At 46.3% G+C, this 20,297-nt stretch overlaps 1 protein-coding gene across 3 annotated transcripts in view; it reads right to left on the reverse strand.

The window, feature by feature from the left end:
* The window catches only part of NADK (NAD kinase), a 143,300-nt gene extending 127,586 nt beyond the window's left edge, over positions 1–15,714 (reverse strand). The window contains exon 1 of one of the 3 annotated variants that reach the window (XM_040325879.1): positions 15,515–15,714. The gene's annotated coding sequence lies outside the window, so the exon portion shown is untranslated. Of the gene's footprint in view, positions 1–1,664; positions 1,798–7,794; positions 7,819–15,514 lie in introns of those variants that run through there. The other 2 variants (XM_040325882.1, XM_040325881.1) reach the window with 2 other exon arrangements.
* Between the last annotated feature and the right edge of the window lie 4,583 nt (positions 15,715–20,297).

A 20,297-nucleotide genomic window follows, 5' to 3' on the forward strand; every position in this document is an offset into this window, starting at 1 on the left:
GTGTTTTTTTAAATCGAAGCAGTACTTACCGTTTTAGAGATAGATCTTCTCCGCCGCTTCCGGGTATGGTCTTCGGGACTGGGCGTTCCTATTTGATGGACAGGCTTCCGACGGTCGCATACATCGCGTCACGAGTAGCCGAAAGAAGCCGAACGTCGGTGCGGCTCTATACAGCGCCTGCGCACCGACGTTCGGCTACTTTCGGAAAATCGTGACGAGATGTATGCGACCGTCGGAAGCCTGTCAATCAAATAGGAACGCCCAGTCCCGAAGACCATACCCGGAAGCGGCGGAGAAGATCTATCTCTAAAACGGTAAGTACTGCTTCGATTTAAAAAAACACCCGATTCTTCTTGACAAAATGAGCCTCAATCTAATGTTAAAAATTACGTTTTCGGGTGAACCTCCACTTTAAAGCTTGCAATGCTTATTTAAACGCTTCCTGTCTGCCTACAGCATAAAAAAAACGTCAGGATGCAGCGCCGATACGGGTTAACAAACCTGTATGTCAGCCAGTATCAATGGCTCCTGTGCGGCTCACAGAGCATGCACCCGGGAGCCCCAAGATCGGTGTGTCCCTGGGCACAGTAGATCACAATACGGGTGTGTCCAGGTGATCACATGGTCTTTTACAATGCGATTACTGTGGCCAATCACAACAATCACATAGTACTCAATGTAAAACGAAAGTATACATCGGTTCCCAGATGATCTGTGTGAGAGCAAAGTGAACCGTGGCTATAGCCTGTGAATGTACAGCAGCCTGTCACACTGAATGTACACTCAGACTGCAGACTCAGCCTACCACATAATACAAATGGTGCAGCCAGCCCAACACCTGTCCCAGTGTCACCAGTGCTCAAAGTAACGGCACTATACAAATGTCCTGATCACCGCCATACCAGTGCCCTGACCACCTCCATACCCTATACCAGCATTCTGATCACCACATCATACCAGCATCCTGATCACCACGCCATACCAACGCACTGATTACCGCCAATCTCCATACCAGCATCCTGACCAGTGCCCTACCCCATACCAGCATCCTGACTGGTGCCCTACCGCATACCAGCATCCTGATTACTGCATTACCATAGCTTTTAGACTGTCACACAGACTAAGTAACATAAAAAATAAAAATAAAAGATTGTATAAGTAAAAATAACCCAAAAGTCGCAGTGTTTTTTTGTTTTTTTGTATAACATTTTCATTCTTTTACAGTGTTGCATGCCTGAGTAATTGTCACTGAAACTGTGACAGCGCTGAAAGATGAAAATTGGCCTGGACTGGACGGGGGTGAATGGGTCCAGATGAAGTGGTTAGCACACTTAGAACTGGAAATGTGCCGCACAATGGTGTCAGAATGACCCATTCGAATCTGCATAGTAGTATAAGAAGATGCAACTATAGCAGTAGCTTTCCTATGAAAGTTATGAACACAATACAGAGATATGCTTATTCAGGTTCAAGTTTCCAATCTTATAAAACTGTCTCATTTCACATAATCAAGTGCCAACATAGTAGTGTGATCACTGTTCATCTGGCTGAACATCTGGTAAAACTATCTGTTCTGCATTAAAGGGAGGAAATATTAAATGTATCCAGAAAGGTATAAACATGCAATAAAAAAAAATAAAAAAAAATGTATATATTATTATTACCTTTCCCCACGAGTATCTGCTGTATAATTTAATAGAATCCATACCATGCTCTTTAAAGCTCCCAAAAGTATAAAACGTCTGTCTAGATCCACTTTGAGAACGACAGTCTGACCGATGTACTGTGCAGTGACACTTTGGTCACATACATGAAAGCTGTCAATGGTTAACCACACCAGATACCATTTAAAACGAAAACAGAAGAAAAAAAAAAAAAAAGGGAACTCCACAAAACATCACAGCCTGAATTCAAACACAGCCAAACGCTCCAATGAATATAGATCATGGAGATCAAATGCACCCAGACAATGAATAAAAGCAAATCAGTGGGACAATAATTAAAGAGCGTCTATCATGATGCAAAAATACCTGGAACAGAAGCTGCCATACCTCTCACCCAAACAGTAGTCCATTGGTATCATGGCAGTGAAGCTTCAATGTTCAGCTTTACTGCTCTTTTACTAGTACATATATTGTAAAAAAAAAAAAAAAAAAAGGAAAGCAATTTACTAGCAAGTCATCAATACATTCCATGTTTTAATGCCCATGCACAAAAAGGATGCAAAAGGTGCATATTAGTGTTCAGGGCCGGTGCTACCACTAGGCAAACTAGGCAGCTGGTGTTTCTACTCTCTTCTCTGTGCAGCAAGCAACCAAGTCTCAGCATCAGCAGGCAGCGGACGCTCTGTTCGCATATAGTGTCAGGCCCCGTACACACGACAGAGGAACTCGACGTGCTTGGCATGTCGAGTTCCTCGTCGAGTTTTGGGATGAAGCCGCCGAGGAGCTCGGCGGGCCGCCTTCTCCCATAGAACAACGAGAAAATAGAGAACATGTTCTCTATTTTCTCGTCGAGCTCCTCGGCGGCTCCATCGAGCCAAAACTGTACAGACGACAGAGTTTCTCGGCAGAATCCGGGTTTTGACCGAGTTTCTCGGTGAATTCTGTCGAGAAACTCTGTCGTGTGTACGGGGCCTCAGAGGTGCAGTGGCGGCAGAGGACTGTGAGGAATGAGTGGAAGCAAGCAAGCGCTGGTAGGATGCATTTGATGGGCGCTGGTGAGGCTGCATTTGATGGGCGCTTCATTAAAAAGGTGGGGTTTACATGGGCAGGACAAAGGGGTGGAGCCAAGGGGGGGCGGCAAAATTAGGTTTTCGCCTAGGGTGTCAAAAATCCTTGCACCAGCCCTGTTAGCGTTTGTGTATACACACACATACAACGTGTATATATATATATATATATATATATATATATATATATATATATATATATATATATATATATATATATATATATATATATATATATATATATAAATCTCTATATACACCGTATTTATCGTGGTATAACGCGCTGCTGCGTATACCGCGCACCCCTAAAGTTGCCCCGAATCCTGTGGAATTTTTTTTTTTTGTACTTACAGTTTTGGTGTCTTGAGCGGCGTCCATCGGCGGCCTCGTCAGGTCCGGCGTCCGTCTGCGGCTTCGGGTGTCCTCTTCGTCGGGTACGGGTCCTTCTGCGGCTTCCGGGGGTCCTCTTCGTCGGGTACGGGTCCTTCTGCGGCTTCCGGGGGTCCTCTTCGTCGGGTCGGCGTCCGTCTGCGGCTTCGGGTGTCCTCTTCGTCGGGTCCGGCGTCCGTCTGCGGCTTCGGGTGTCCTTCTGCGGCGTCCTCCCCGCGCCGAGTTTGAATACTGCGCCGACATATACCGAGCGCAGTACACTCGTGTATCGTCGGGCAGGCTCGGCAACTCTCGCGCCGACATCCTGTACGCTCAGGACGTCAGTGCGAGAGGCGCCGAGACTGCCCGAAGATACACGAGTGTACTGCGCTCGGTATATGCCGGCGCAGTATTCAAACTTGTCCCCGGAAATCGGGCATCAGCGTATACCGCGCACCCACGATTTTGCCCCGATTTTCAGGGCAAAATAGTGCGCGGTATAAGCCGATAAATACATTATATATATATATATATATATATATATATATATATATATATATTACACACACACACACACACACACACACATTACACACACACACACAACGCTGTACATACAGTATTTCACAGAAGTGAGTGCACCCCTCACATTTTAGTAAATATTTTATTATACCTTTCCATGTGACAACAAAGAAATTACACTTTTCTACAAAGTAAAGTAGTGAGTGTACAGTTTGTATAACAGTGAACATGCAAACCATGCACCCTCTTTCTATTAAAGTGTCTGAAAACCTCTGTGTCATAATAAGGCTTACCTATATGTACTGTAAATATATCTCCTAAACGTGTGACAGCAGTGACGTCAATGTCACAGAGTTTAAGTCAATGGCCCCCGGAAGGAAGAAGGGCAAAGATAGATGCGGCCACCAGCAGGGACAGCGTGGGCTTCGTTTTTAGGCAAGTGCCACACAATGGGCTAGTATGCGATGCATACTAGCCCATTATGCTTTTACTTTGCAGGGAAGAAATGAGGAAGTAAAGGCCATTAGGGTTTACTTCCTCTTTAAAGCGGGAGTTCACCCATTTGTAAAAAAAAAAAATTTCTCCCCTTAGCTTCCTGCTCGTTCGGTCTAGGGGAATCGGCTATTTGTATTAAAATATGATCCGTACTTACCCGTTTACGAGATGCATCTTCTTCCGTCGCTTCCGGGTATGGGTCTTCGGGAGCGGGCGTTCCTTCTTGATTGACAGCCTTCCGAGAGGCTTCCGACGGTCGCATCCATCGCGTCACTCGTAGCCGAAAGAAGCCGAACGTCGGTGCGGCTCTATACTGCGCCTGCGCACCGACGTTCGGCTTCTTTCGGAAAATCGTGACGCGATGGATGCGACCGTCGGAAGCCTCTTGGAAGCCTGTCAATCAAGAAGGAACGCCCATTCCCGAAGCCCATACCCGGAAGCGACGGAGAGGATGCATCTCGTAAACGGGTAAGTACGGATCATATTTTAAAATAAATAGCCGATTCCCCTAGTAAAAACGAGCAGGAATCTAAGGGGAAAAAGTGCCCTCTAAGGGTGAACCCCCGCTTTAAGCTAGTTACACATTGCACAATTTTCTTATTCAAAGTCCCTTTAGATTTACCTTCAACTATGTAGTGCAAGGGTCAGCCTGATTGCAAACAAATTAAAAGGGTTTAGATCAGTAGTAGGCAATTAGCGGACCTCCAGCTGTTGCAAAACTACAAGTCCCATCTTGCCTCTGCCTTTGGGTGTCATGCATGTCGCTGTCAGAGTCTTGCTATGCCTCATGGGACTTGTAGTTCTGCAACAGCTGGAGGTCCGCTAATTGCTTATCCCTGGTTTAGATTTTACCTTATATGTTGTTTTTGGTAAATCTACCTTTAAATTGTACAAGCAAATTGTATAAAATTTATGGCAACCTTAGGCCCCTTTACTACAAGGCAGATTTCATCAAGCGAATCCACCTTGTCAGCAGGCAATCTCTCCGCTGAGAAGGCGGATGACAGGTCCACGTTCGCGACACTATGCAGAGCGGATACAGCCCTTTGTTCTCTATGGGCAGGTGAATAGAAATGGATTGCCTGTCTGTTTCCATACGACTGTCATCTGATCCGCTAAACGGATGGGGAAAGGATCCCCATCTGTGTGTTTTCGGTGGAAAAGATCGTATCGGATGCAGGCGGGTGTGAATGGACACATATACACTTACATCCGCCTCCTCATAGTAAACAATGGGTGGTGCGATCGGGTCCGTCTGAAAAACGGATAGGTGGACCCGATCGGTCTGGTCTTGTGAAAGAGGCCCAGGGCCCCTTTCACACCTGCGGACCGTTCAGATCCACCTGTCAGTTTTTTCAGGTGGATCTGAACGGGCGCTCCATGCATCTCTATGGAGCGTCAGATGTCAGCGGTGACATGTCCGCTGACACCCGATCAGCCCTGATCCGATTCTCTCTGCTAAAATGTGATGGATGCAAACCCAATTTTACATCCGTCTGGCAGACCAGATGAAAACGAACAGACGGTTTGTTTTCAGCCGATCCCCCATACAGGAGAGCAGAGATCTGACTGGTTCATCTCTGCAAAGTGCGCAGAGACAGACCTGGATCAGGATCTTGTGTGGTTCCCACTGTGATGCACCTTGAAGCCTTTGATGAAAGTGTGCTTTACTTTGCATATTAATAAAAAACTACTCTGTATATTTTATTGGGATTTTGCTTCTTTTTTTTTTTTTTTTTTTTTTAACAAAAAAAACAGAGACTATTCAGTGTGAAAGTGCAGTTGCCTGGCTGTTCCTTTGATCCAATGGCTTCAATAAATTCAGCTGCATTGACCCTGAACACGTTTGCTGATTAGCTGCCTTCTTGACATGCAAGCTGTCCCCTTGTACATCAACCCATTCAGTTTAAAGTGGAAGTTCCCCTTTACAGAAAAATCTGTAGGGTGAATTACACAGGACCCGCTCCTCATCCCTGTGTCCCTTATAAAGCCGCGTCACTGGACCGGGGCTTAGAAATCCCCTTGGCTTTCACTCTTCTTCCTTGCTGACAGGCTACGCGGGTTCCAATTGGTTGGCCGCATGTGACAGTGCTGATCAATTAGAATGCTCCTAAATGTACCTTCTGACGGGGGACGTTTTTGAGATTAAGCCAAGGGGGATTTCTAAGCCCGGGTCCGGTGACGTGGCTATAGCAGGGCCCAGAACTGGTCAGCGGACCAGGGGAGGGAAAAGCGAGACCTACCCTTTAAGATAGAAATGAAAGGCAAAACATTTGTGTATAGATATAAGGGTTGTCCCGATACCGATACTAGTATCGGTATCGATACTGAGCATTTGCGCGAGTACTTGTACTAGCGCAAATGCTCCTGATGCTTTACCGATACTTTTTTTTCCCCCCCGAGAGCGGGTGGAGTGCGGAGCAGAGCAGTCCTCGAGTATGGAGGAGAGGAGAGCTGCTGCCGCTGCCACCTAGTCCCCTAAGAGAAAGCCAAGCCCCCCCCCCCCGCCGCTGCCGACATCTAGTTGATTTGCGCTTGGGGAACATAACAGCTTATATTTGAATAGCTGTGTGTTCCCCGCTGCGCCTCGTCATGTATAGCCCCTCCCCCTTGTCCGGAAACTTTGATAGGCAGATCACCCGTCCCAGGATTGGACGGGTGATCTGTCTATCAAAGTGCCCGGGCAAGGGGGAGTGTCTATACATGACGAGGCGTGGCGGGGAACACACAGCTATTGAAATGAAAGCTCTTATGTTCCCCAAGCGCAAATCAACTAGACGGCAGCAGCGGGGGGGGGGGGGGGGCCTGGCTTTCTCTTTGGGGACACAAGGCTGTATTTAGGGACATGGCTGCATTATGAACAAGGCTGCATTTAGGGACAAAGCTGCCTTATGGACAAGGCTGCATCTAGGGACAAGGCTGCATTTTAAAGAAAAGTATCGGTAATCGGTATCGGCGAGTACATGGAAAAAAGTATCGGTACTTGTACTCGGTCCTAAAAAAAAGTGGTATCGGGACAACCCTAATAGATTAGGTCATCATTGGAGGAGAGCAGGCTGAGATCTCAGCATAGCTATAGAACAGACTACGCTGTGCTCTCATATCTAGTGTGGTCAGTTTTGAATAGCAAAGCAGGACCATTGGGTATTTCACACAAAGGAAACAATACAAATAGAACAGGATACTTGCTCATACAAGTACATGGTACAGCAGCCACATATCAGGAATATAAAATATTGAGTTTACATACTCCTGAACCAAGTCTCGCAGGCTTCTACTACCACATACAAGATCTGTATTTATCTGTTTTTCACAAAACAGATAAAGTGTTAAAATCACATGCCAATATACATGTTTGTACACAAAGTGAAAATGTGTACACAAGTCCAAAATGTATGGGTGTAATACTGCATGTACATAATACACTGTATACACATCTATATACTGTAGGGTGCATACATGTAAACTGGCCCAAAACCTAGAAAAAGATTAACAAGGAAAATAAACAAACATTTCCCACATCACAGATCATAAACCAGGATCAAGACAACAAAAAGAGGCAAAGCTCACCAGGCTGCAATATACCAATACACTGCAATACACCAGCAATGTAAAAATATTCCAATACAAACAACAATAAAATTAGCAAAAGGCATTCAATGAGGTCATTCACATACCAAATCCCTGGATGATTCCTTCCAGCAGTCCCATGGTTGCTCCCTTTCAGGGGCTGACACTTCCTTGTTCCACCCAGCTGTAGCTCCAGACTGACCTGGAATGCCGGCCGGCTGGTTTTCCCAGCTTGAAATAACTTACATTACAGTTGTAAGAGAGTCCAATCTCTGAGCTGTAAAAGGAAACCCTCTGAATGGATCAAAGCATGATGCATAGACAGGTAAGGGATTTCCAGAGTTGCCAAGCAAAAATGTCCAGTAAAACGATTATTGCAAAAAGCCATCTTGTGGCTTACCTAAAACGGGTTCTCTCTTTCTTAACAGTGCCAGTCGGCAAATGATCTATTTTTCACCTCTGAAATGCCCAAAAACTGTCTCATGCAATTTCAGCAATGCAATTAATAGGTACAGTACCCACCAAAGTGGCGGTTTGAGAGTAGTAACACAAGGCTAACTTCCCAACCAAAGGGAGGTCACACATTTAACCACTTAACCCCCGGACCATATTGCTGGTCAAAGACCAGAGCACTTTTTGCGATTCGGCACTGCGTCGCTTTAACTGACAATTGCGCGGTCGTGCGACGTGGCTCCCAAACAAAATTGGCGTCCTTTTTTTCCCACAAATAGAGCTTTCTTTTGGTGGTATTTGATCACCTCTGTGGTTTTTAGTTTTTGCGCAATAAACAAAAATAGAGCGACAATTTTGAAAAAAAAAATGAATATGTTTTACTTTTTGCTATAATAAATATCCCCCAAAAATATATATTAAAAAAAAAAATTTCCTCAGTTTAGGCCGATACGTATTCTTCTACATATTTTGCGGAAAAAAAATCGCAATAAGCGTTTATTGATTGGTTTGCGCAAAAGTTATAGCGTTTACAAAATAGGGGGTATTTTTACAATTTTTTTTTTTTTTTTACTAGTAATGGCAGCGATCAGCGTTTTTTTTTTCGGTACTGCGACATTATGGCGGACACTGCGAACACTTTTGACACATTTTTGGGACCATTGGCATTTTTATAGCGATCAGTGCTATAAAAATGCATTGGATTACTATAAAAATGCCACTGGCAGTGAAGGGATTAACACTAGGGGGCGGGAAAGGGGTTAAGGATGTTCCCTGGGTGTGTTCTAACTGTAGGGGGGTGGCCTCACTAGGGGAAATGACCAATCTTCTGTTCATACATTTTATGAACAGAAGATCAGCATTTCTCTCCCTGACAGGACCGGGAGCTGTGTGTTTACACACACAGCTCCCGGTCCCCGCTCTGTAACGAGCGATCGCGTGTGCCCGCGATCGTGCCCACCGGGCACAGGAGTCGGGTGGCCTGCGCCAGAGCCGACGTATAGCTACGGGCTCTCGCGCAGGGGTTAAAAAAAACACTCACGATTGGGGGGGGGAAAAAAACCGAGCCAAGTTTTCAAAGAATTTCTAGCCATTGAATATGGAAAGCCAGTGCAGACAAGCCTTTACTCTGCAGTGCGGACATCAGGTCAACGCGGCATAGACTAGAGGGATTCGTCTGTAGATCTCGAAGCCCGTCTTTTCCTGAAGCTGTTGGATCAGCCGTGTGCCTGGAAGTGGGTGTTAGCAGAAAATAAATAGACTTGGCAGTCTTTGCCCACAAACCCGCTCACTGCTGGTCTTACGACCATGACTAGAGTCCCAGAGAATAGGCCTCAAAGGGAAGTATCACAGATCCCTTCTGTGTGTGGCCCCAAATAGAAGACATCCAAAGACGTCACTGAGGTAAATATGCCGATTTCTCAGCTCTGCTTTGACTGGTTTTAAAAACTTGAGGTAATTTATGTGTAAATGTGGGAGGGAACATTTTATTCAAAATAATGCTCATGCTGGAGTTCAACGTTATTTAACCGTTTGCCGACCACCTGCCGTCATACTGTGGCAGGGCGGCACGATCCCATGAACCGTTGTAGCTGTACGTTGGCTCCTTTAAGCGGGATAATAGGCACTGCACTGCAGGGGTCCTGATGTGCGTGGCCAGCGGTCGCGATGACCACTGGCACAAGAGCCAGAACAGGGATGTGTGTGTAAACATCCCTGCCCTGTGAGGAGGAGAGGAGAGGCAGATTGTGAGTTCCTACTAGCTAGGAACAGCAATCTTTCATCTCCTCTAGTCAGTCCCATTCCCCCACAGTTAGAACACACACTAGGGAACACAGTTAACCCGTTGATCGCCCCCTAGTGTTAACCCCTTCCCTGCCAGTGACATTTACACACATTTTTATAGCACTGATCGCTGTCAATGGTCCCAAAAATGTGTCAAAAGTATCAGATATGTCCACCATAATGTTGCAGTCCCAATAAAAATCACAGACCACCTCCATTACTAGTAAAAAAAAAAAAAAAAATAATACTAGTAAAAAAATAATAATAATAATAATAATAATAATAATAATAATAATAATAATAAACACGCCATAAATATATCTCCTATTTTTGCTATTACTTTTGTGAAAACTAATCACTATACGCTTATTGAAATTTTTATTATCAAAAATATGTAGAAAAATAAATATCGGCCTAAACTGAAGAACAAATTTGCTTTTTTTTTTCTTTTTTTTATTATTAATATAATAGCAACCTTTTGTTTACAGCGCAAAAAAAAAAAAAAAAAACGCAGAGATGATCAAATACCACCAAAAGAAAGCTCTATTTGTGGGAAAAAATAAAAAAAGGCGTAAATTTAGTTTGGGTACAGCATCGCACAATTGTCAGTTAAAGCGACACAGTGCCGCATCGCAAAAAATGGCCCGGTCATTGTGCAGCCAAATCTTCCGGGGCTGAAGTGGTCAAAGTACCCATTATAAAATTTAGCAAAGAAATACATATTTCTCCTTCACTGATGGGGCTGCACTCATAATCAGGGCACAGATGAGGCACTGATGAATGGTGCCCTGATTATCTTTGTATATCTCCAGTGTCACACTTGCTGGTTCTCTTCTCATGACAGCGTGTGAGAAAAGGAATGCTGATAACTGGCAAGCTTTTTTAGCATGTGATCCCTGTGATTGGACACAGCTGATCACATGGTAAAGGGCCGCTGTGATTGGTCCTTTAACTCAATCTGTGATTAATTATGTGTGAAAAACACAGCGATCACAGAGCTTGCCGGATGCACACTATGGGCGTGATTCTAAGAGGACATCCATGGACGCACACTCTCAGAACCGCGCTGTAGCCGTCTCTCAGCTATAGTGCTGTAATGAAATAGTTAATATGACAAGAGCGATAACCGAGCAGGAACAGCTGGGTTGCTGAAAAGTTCCCCATTCTAGTGCATTTTGGGAGTAAAATGACAGCAGACACATCATTTTACTACAGACACTGAAAGTCATGGTCATGAAGGACTCCATATTGAGGCCATAAAGTGACATATTATTGTAAACAGTTATATGAGTAGTAAAGGCCTATGCTACACAGGATATGTTTAAACAGCAAAGTCAAACTTCTTAAATCACTAGCAATTAATCACCAAGACATGGCTTCCTGTGGTTTACCTGGGAGCCCACAACCTCCCCAAATAATAAATCACAATGGGGCCCAAGGCACTGCTGCCTGTTACTGATAGTCTGGATCTGGGGATACAGCGATGTCACTACTGCGCTGTATACTGCTTCCTTACTGGAGGTTCCGACACGAAAAAGCAAAACCCTGCCTCTACCAAGATGGCTGCCTCCACACAGAAACGCAGTGCTGAACAAGTCATGGTAAATCAGTAATGGAGAAAAGACAGCTGCATGGAGACCACAGGCAAGTCTGGAGACTAGGTAGGTACTGTAGCTGCTATTTTATTTTTATTTATTTGGGGGGAAGGGGGGGCACATCTTGTAGAGTTCAATTCCTCTTAAATGCAGTGCCTTATTGTGTGTTATTGTGTGATGCATTAAGGCAGACTGTTAATTTTAAATAGGTTGGCAGGGGACTTAAAGCGGAGGTACACACAAAAACTGAACCTCTGCTTTTTGGAACCCCCCCCCCCTCCGGTGTCACATTTGGCACCTTTCAGGGGGGTGCAGATACCTGTATAATTTAGGTATTTGCACCCACTTCGGAGCATAGATACCCACAGATTCTGCGGCTATCTACGCCACTTCTCGCCCCCTGCTGTGTTCTGGGAAACACACAGTTCCCAGAACACAGCGGGGACCAGTGAAAGACGCGCAGAGCGAATCGCGTATGCGCAGTAGGGAACAGGGCAGTGAAGCCACAACACTTATCTTCCCGATTCCCTCACCGAGAATGGCGGCGGGGGCACCCGAGAGACGAGCGATTGCTCGTCTTCTGCTGCCGACATCGCGGGCACCCTGGACAGGCGAGTGTGCATTTATTCAAAGTCAGCAGCTGCAGTATTTGTAGCTGCTGGCTTTTAATATTTTTATTTTAGGTGGACCACGGATTTAAAGCAATAAAATGTAAGTGACCCTTTTCCCCCCCTGATGGTTCTGTGCCTTATGGTGCCCTGAAAATGTATTTAACCTGTTGCCGACAAGCCGCCATCGTTACACTGCAGCAGGTTGGCACGGCTGCGAAAACGCCGTGCCGCTTCTAAAGTGCGCCTGCACCATTGTCTAAGGCACATGCGCCGTAGACATTTAACCCCTTGATCACCCCCTAGTGTTAACCCCTTCCCTGCCAGTGACATTCAGTAAACTGTGCATTTTTATAGCACTGATCGCTGTTTAAATGTCAATGGTCCCAAAAATGTGTCAAAGGTGTCCGATCTGTCCGCCGCAATGTCGCAGTCCCGCTAAAAATCGCCATTACTAGTAAAAAAATAAATAGCAATAATAAATAAAAATAACATAAATCTATCCCCTATTTTATAGACGCTATAAAACTTTTGCGCAAACCAAATATAAGCTTACTGCAATTTTTTTACCAAAAATATGCAGAATACATATTGGCCTAAACTGATGAAGAAATTATTATTATTATTTTTTTTTTGGGGGGGGGGGGGGGGGGTTTCAAATTGTCTTTTTTTGATTATAGTGCAAAATAAAAACTGCAGAGGTGATCAAATACCACCAAAAGAAAGCTCTATTTGTGTTGGGGGGGGGGGACATCACATGACCGCACAATTGTCAGTTAAGCCTCATACACACAATCGGATTTCCATCAGACAAATCCGTGGATTTTTGTCCGAAGGGCGCTGACCATGAACTTGTTCTGCATACAGACGGCAGAACTTTTTCAGCCAACATACACAAAACTACTCTGTTTTTCAGCTCTTTAGCGCCACCCTTTGGGCAACTTCTGCTAATGTTGTCTAATGGTTTGCATTGGTTCTGAGCATGCGTATTTGTACTTTGGATTTTAGTCTTGTGCACACACGATCGGATAATCCAATGGAACACATTTATTGTCGGACTATTTGAGAGCATGCTATCCAACACTTGTTGCCGGAAATTCCGACAATTGTCTGATGGAGCGTACAGACAGTCGGATTATGCGACAAAACCATTCCATCACACAATTGTTGACGGAATATCCGATCGTGTGTACGGGCCTTTAAAGTGACGCAGTGCCGTATCGCAAACATGGCCTGGTCAGGAAGTGGGTCAATTCTTCCGGGGCTGAAGTTTATACAAATCATCCACTGAAGTCACCAAAAGTGGTACAGAAACTACTTTTGGGAAGCGGTTCGGCAAAGTCGGCACTGCACCGATTCGGACAGTGCCATTGCCAGCAATAGGCTCTGGTTCACACATATGCAATTCTGGATGTGTTTTCAAACGCACGGATTAGCATGACAGGCTAGATATGTCTTCCTATAGAGGTGGCTCACACAGATGCAATCCACATGCATTGCGTTTTTGAGTGCGATTATAAAAAGGGTCCTGTGTAAGTTTAGAGCGGTGCCTCCCAGACCCACAAGTGATAGAGCAGGGGTCTTCAAACTACGGCCCTCCAGTTGTTCAGGAACTACAATTCCCATCATGCTTAGTCATTTCTGTGATTGTCAGTGTGTTACAATGCCTCATGGGATGTATAGTTCTACAACAGCTGGAGGGCCGTAGTTTGAGGATCCCTGTGATAGAGTATAGTGGCATGCGGAGAGAAGTGTTTACATAGGATTGCTACCGACAGGTGTTTCTGCACTGAAGAAAACAAGGAGGCAGTTGATAGAGTACGCTGAAAAAAAATAAAAAATAATCACACCTGTATGGAAATCGCATACAGAAACTGGAATGTGTGAAACCAGGCTAAAGGGCCAGAAAAAAAAAAAAAAAAGGTTCCCACCAGTGCAATTTGTCATGCGAATTGACAGTTCCAAATCACAAGACAAGTCACACCCCATTTGTGCCAATGGAAGCATTCAATTTGAAAAAGGGTTCCTGCGATTTCATTGCGACTTGCATTGACTTCTGTCAAATGAAGTCGCAAGCCACACAGAAACTGCGCTGAAGTAGCGAGATTTCAAAGCCACACTGGTGTGAACAGCGGGCAAGCAGCAGGGCTAAATGTAACAAAACAAAAAAACACCTGCGCTGCACCTGGAATTACATGTCCCAGGCGTTGGGCGATATGATTAACCACTCCCCGCCCATCGTATGCAGACTGACGGCTGGGAAGTGGTTGTTATCCTGACTGGGCATCATATGATGTCCAGCATGATAACATGCCGGCGCACGCGCCCACGAGGGTAAGCGGCATGTCAGTCTGACACGCCGCATCTCCGATCGTGATAAGAATCCTCTGTCAGAGGATTCTTACCATGTGATCAGCTGTGACCAATCACATTTCTTGGTTCACGCTGACAGGGAGAGGCAATCGGCGGCTCTCGCTGTCATAGAGGGGGGGGGGGTCTGTGCTGATGATCAGCACATTGATTATCAGCACAGCCCCCTCATTTGTCCAAATCACCTGTCATTCAGTGCCCCAACAATACAGTGTGCCAGTGCCAATCAGAGCCCACCATTAACACCTGTCAGTAATCTCTCAGTACCTCACCATCAGTGCCAATCAGTACCACCTATCAGTGCCGCCTGTCAGGAAGCTGTCACTGCACTCTACCAATCATAAGCAGCCAAGGCATTCCATGCACGTATACAAAGTGCTGCAGGGCATGACTCGGACACTTCCGATTGGCGGTTGCGGTGACAGCTTCCAGGCGGGATAGGTCAGGTGGGCTTAGGATCTGGACACGTCGGAGCTCATCACTATTGCTGATGCATGCGCATTCAAGGACTTTGGGCTGTACGCCCCTGAATACATACAGAGATAAACGCAAGCGCCACTCAGTACTGCGTCCAGCTGCCACATATACAAGGCTGCCAGGGCTTCTTTATAGGGGGCTTGGCAATAGGCTTATACCTCCTAAAATAACAGAGATTTGATGTACATGGGCTAAACACCCAGCATAGATGAGGCCTAATAAAGATTGTACAGTGTCTGGCCAATTAGAGAACTTAAACACCCAGCATAGATGAGGCCTAATAAGATTGCACAGTGTCTGGCCAATCACAACACTTTCTGCTCCCACAGTAAACACTCACAAGCCTCTCATACACACTTCTGAGCTGTCACTATGCCAGGAGCAGCCTGCCGCCCTCCTCCACCTGCTGGGGGCGCTCCAATGGCTGCCAGGGGCGCTCCAATGGCTTACAGGGCATGCTGGTGTTTGTAGTGGCCCGGTACCTATACGGCAGCAGGCTGCTCTGGGCCCAGTGGTGCCCCATGTGCGGACACGTGACTCACTGTCAGCGCCCAGGGAGTGGGTACTACGCAGGTCTCCGCCCTCTTTCCGGTCCTACATAGCGGGCTCCGGGTCGTCTTAGGCGGCTTGCGTCTACGCCGGTGCCATGGCACCCTCAGAGCCCTCTCCCCCCACCCTCCGCTCCAGAATGGGCTCCTGGGCGGAGGGTTAAACAAGCTGTCCCTCTGGCGCCCCAGTGCGCATGCGCCTTGGCTGGCCAACCTGGACTCCGTACACGCGTACGCCGATTCCCCGGCGGCCATGTTTGGTATTGGCAAATGGTGACGTAGGCTGGAGGGAGTGCTGGCAGACGACGCTTCCTAGACAGCGAATGGAGATGACAGCTGTCCGAGATTTCCAGGGACGGTCACAGATTTTTAGTGTCCCCCCGCGGGGATTTCTGTGAGTGTACCTGGCTTTTCAGGATGGATCAGCTGTACAAGCTTCTGAGTGTGTGAAACCGACATATGTAACTGAATGCAGAGAAAAGGAGCTGTCAAAATTAAGCATTGACTTTGGGGTGGGCGGAACCCAACAAATATTAAAGGGGAGGTTCACCCTAAAAACGAGTTTCTAGTATTACATTGGCCCCCCACATTACAATACAATTATGCCTATTATGTTTTTTTTGTATGCTGTACATACCTTGGTACAGCTAATTCACCTGTGGCTTCTGGGTTGCGAGTCCCGCGGGAGTGGGCGTTCCTAACATTTTTGTTGATTGACATGATGACCAAAAACGAGCTCCCCCCGTCGCGTAAGCTGCGTCACGATTGGCGCACTGCCGTTCGGCTCCTTTTGGCAATCGTGCAACCCGGAAGCCACGGGTGAATTAGCTGTACCAAGGTATGTACAGCATAAAAAAAAACATAATAGGCATAATTGTATTGTAATGTGGGGGGCCAATGTAATAATAGAAAGTCGTTTTTAGGGTGAACCTCCCCTTTAAACACCAGCCAATGGGATGGGATCTGGGCGGGCTGCTATGTGTGTGTGTGTGACCCCGCCCCTTTTCTTAAGCATCCCAATCATTGGCTGGTGTTTGATATCTGCTGGGTGTGTTTGGTGGGTCCCGCCCACCCCTGACATCACTGCTGAATTTTGACAGCTCCTCTCTCTGCATTCAGTTATATATGTAAGTTTTACACACAGTTACACTATATTGGCTCGGTGTGAAACCTGCCAGTGCCAATCAGTGCCACCTGCCAGTGCCAATCAGTTAACAACAAAGCCTACGGGAAAAACCAAGCCTACTTACCGTACCGACCAGTGGTGGCTGGTGCTCAAAATGTTTGGGGGGGGGCGCAAATGAAAAAAAAAAAACAATTGCAGCCTCACTGTGCCCATCAAATGCAGCCACTGTGCCCATCAAATGCAGCCACTGGGCCCATCAATTGTCACCACTGTGCCATGCCATCAAACGCAGCCACTGTGCCATCAATTGTCATTTGTCACCACTGTGCCATGCCATCAAACGCAGCCACTGTGCCATCAATTGTCACCACTGTGCCATGCCATTAAACGCAGCCACTGTGCCATGCCATCAAACGCAGCCACTGTGCCATAAATTGTCACCACTGTGCCATGCCATCAAACGCAGCCACTGTGCCATCAATTGTCACCACTGTGCCATGCCATCAAATGCAGTCACTGTGCCATGCCATCAAACGCAGCCACTGTGCCATCAATTGTCACCACTGTGCCATGCCATCAAACGCAGCCACTGTGCCATGCCATCAAACGCAGCCACTGTGCCATCAATTGTCACCACTGTGCCATGCCATCAAACGCAGTCACTGTGTCATGCCATCAAACACAGCCACTGTGCCATCAATTGTCACCACTGTGCCATGCCATCAAATGCAGCCACTGTCCCATCAATTGTCACCACTGTGCCATGCCATCAAACGCAGTCACTGTGTCATGCCATCAAACACAGCCACTGTGTCATCAATTGTCACCACTGTGCCATGCCATCAAACGCAGCCACTGTGCCATGCCATTAAACACAGCCACTGTGCCATCATTTGTCACCACTGTGCCATGCCATCAAACGCAGCCACTGTTACCGACCAGCTCGCAGAACAGCCAATCAACCTGTCTAACAGTATGCGTTAAAAACGGGTTTTGTCCGCACGCATTTGCAAACGCATGCGTGAGCCACAGAGCCGCGCCGAGGCACCCTGTAATATGTGGTCCTAACACTAAACAATGAGGGCTGGATTCAGGTACATCCACGCATTTTTACGGCGGCGGCGTATCGTATTTACGCTACGCCACCGTAAGTCAGTGAGGCAAGTGCTGTATTCACAAAGCACTTGCCTCCTAAGTTACGCGGCGTAGCGTAAATGGGGCCGGCGAGGATGAGGGGGCGTGTTTTATGTTAATTATTGGTGACCCGACGTGATTGACGTTTTTCCCGAACGGCGCATGCGCCGTCCGTGGAATTTCCCAGTGTGCATTGCTCCAAAGTACGCCGCAAGGACGTCATTGCTTTCGACGTAAACGTAAATTACGTCCAGCCCTATTCGCGAACAACTTACGCAAACGACGTAAAAAATTCAAAATTTTAAGCGGGAACGACGTCCATACTTAACATTGTGTACGCCTCATAAGAGCAGGAGCAACCTTACGCTGAAAAAGCCTAATGTAAACGACGTAAAAAAAAATAGCGCCGGGCGTACGTACATTTGTAAATCTGCGTATCTAGGTCATTTGCATATTCTACGCCGAAAACGACGGAAGCGCCACCTAGCGGCCAGCGTAAATATGCAACTAAGATACGACGGCGTAAGAGACTTACGCCACTCGTATCTTAGCCTAATTTAAGCGTATCTGGTTTCCAGAATACGCTTAAATTTACGACGGCGTAGATTCAGGGTTACGACGGCGTATCTACTGATACGCCGGCGTAACTCTCTCTGAATCTAGCCCTGAGCGTCCCCACAATGGAGGCACATAATTCTAATGGATAGATGAGGGCAGGTGGACTGAAGGGGAGTCACCCCTCCTTAAAGCTGCAGGAGCACACCAAACAGCATGTAGCACAATGGCTGCAAAGGTGTTGGTGCGCTGCTGGACCAATACAAGCACCACAGGTAAACAAAAACATGTCCACCACCCCATCTATAGCTGGCAGCATTCAGGAAGGCTAAAGCAGATAACAACAAAGCCTGGGGAAATGCCCAGGGATGAAAATGGACCGTTTTCATCGGACAAACCGATTGTTTGTGGGCTACATCGGTTTGTTTTCCATCGGTGAAAAAAAATAGAACATGTTTTAAAATTTTCCTATAGATAAAAAAACGATCGTTCAAAAATCCACGCATGCTCAGAATCAAGTCGACGCATGCTCGGAAGCATTGAACTTAATTTTTCTCAGCACGTTGTAGTGTTTTACGTCACCGCATTTTGGCAAGGTCAGATTTTTGACCGATGGTGTCTGGGCAAGACTGATGAAAGTCAGCTTCATCGGATATCCGACGAAAAAATCCATCGGATTAGATTTCATCAGATATCCGATCGTGTGTACAGGGCTTTAGGGCCAGATTCACGTAGAAGTGCGGCGGCGTAACGTATCGTAGATACGTTACACCGCCGCAAGTTTTCATCGCAAGTGCCTGATTCACAAAGCACTTGCAATGAAAACCTACGCTGGCGGCCTCCGGCGTAAGCCCGCGTAATTCAAATGGGGGCGTGCCATTTTAATTAGGCGCGCTCCCGCGCCGGACCTACTGCGCATGCTCCGTTTCGAAATTCCCGCCGTGCTTTGCGCGAAGTGACGTCATTTTTTCGAACTGCGATGACGTGCGACGTGCGTAGCGTACTTTCGTATTCCCGGACGTTTTACGCAAGACAAAATTTTTTTAAAATTTCGACGCGGGAACGACGGCCATACTTTAAACACCACATACGTGTGCTGTCTAAAGTTAGGGCAGGTCAAACGACGCCTAAAATTGCGACGGGAAACTATACTAGCGACGACGTACTGAACGCGAAAATCCGTCGTGGATCGCCATAACTGCTAATTTGCATACCGGACGCTGGAATACGACGCGAACTGCCCCCAGCGGCGGCCGCGGTACTGCATCCTAAGATCCGACAGTGTAAAACAATTACACCTGTCGGATCTTAGGGCTATCTATGCGTAACTGATTCTATGAATAATCAGTCGCATAGATACTCTGAGAGATACGACGGCGTATCTGAGATACTCCGTCGTATCTCTGCTGTGAATATGGCCCTTGGTCTTTTGACTAAAATGCCATTTTAGTCTGATTTTAGTCATCTTAATTGTTTTAGTAGACTAAAATGGTATTAAGTTAGTTGACTAAAATGTTTTAGTCGGGTTTTAGTCAACAAAATTAACACTGCTTGCCAGTGCCAATCAGTGCCAATAATCAATGCCAATCAGTGCCATCTGTACTGAAGACATCAAGTGTGTGTTAAAGCGACAGGCGCAAGCAGGGGGGAGTGGAGTGGAAGTGGGTGAGTTTATAAGAAATATCGGCATCGGCCAGAGAAAAACCCATATCGATCGACCTCTAGTCTGGAGTGCCAAGGTTTGCCATCACTGGACTAAGGGGTTCGGAGGGATGAATCGGGATGGGGCCAATTGCAGACTATATTTTATCTCAATCAGTTTTAAATAAAAAGATAGATTTTTAAACAAAGGTTTAATGCGACATTATAAAACTGGGGGAAAAAAAACTCAATTTTTATTCTTAGCGGAATCTTGAATTGGCCAGGTTGGTTATATGCAGTGCAGGGTGTTTATTACAACGT

Source organism: Rana temporaria, chromosome 10, assembly GCF_905171775.1.
Source record: "Rana temporaria chromosome 10, aRanTem1.1, whole genome shotgun sequence".
Taxonomy (NCBI): Eukaryota; Metazoa; Chordata; class Amphibia; order Anura; family Ranidae; genus Rana; species Rana temporaria.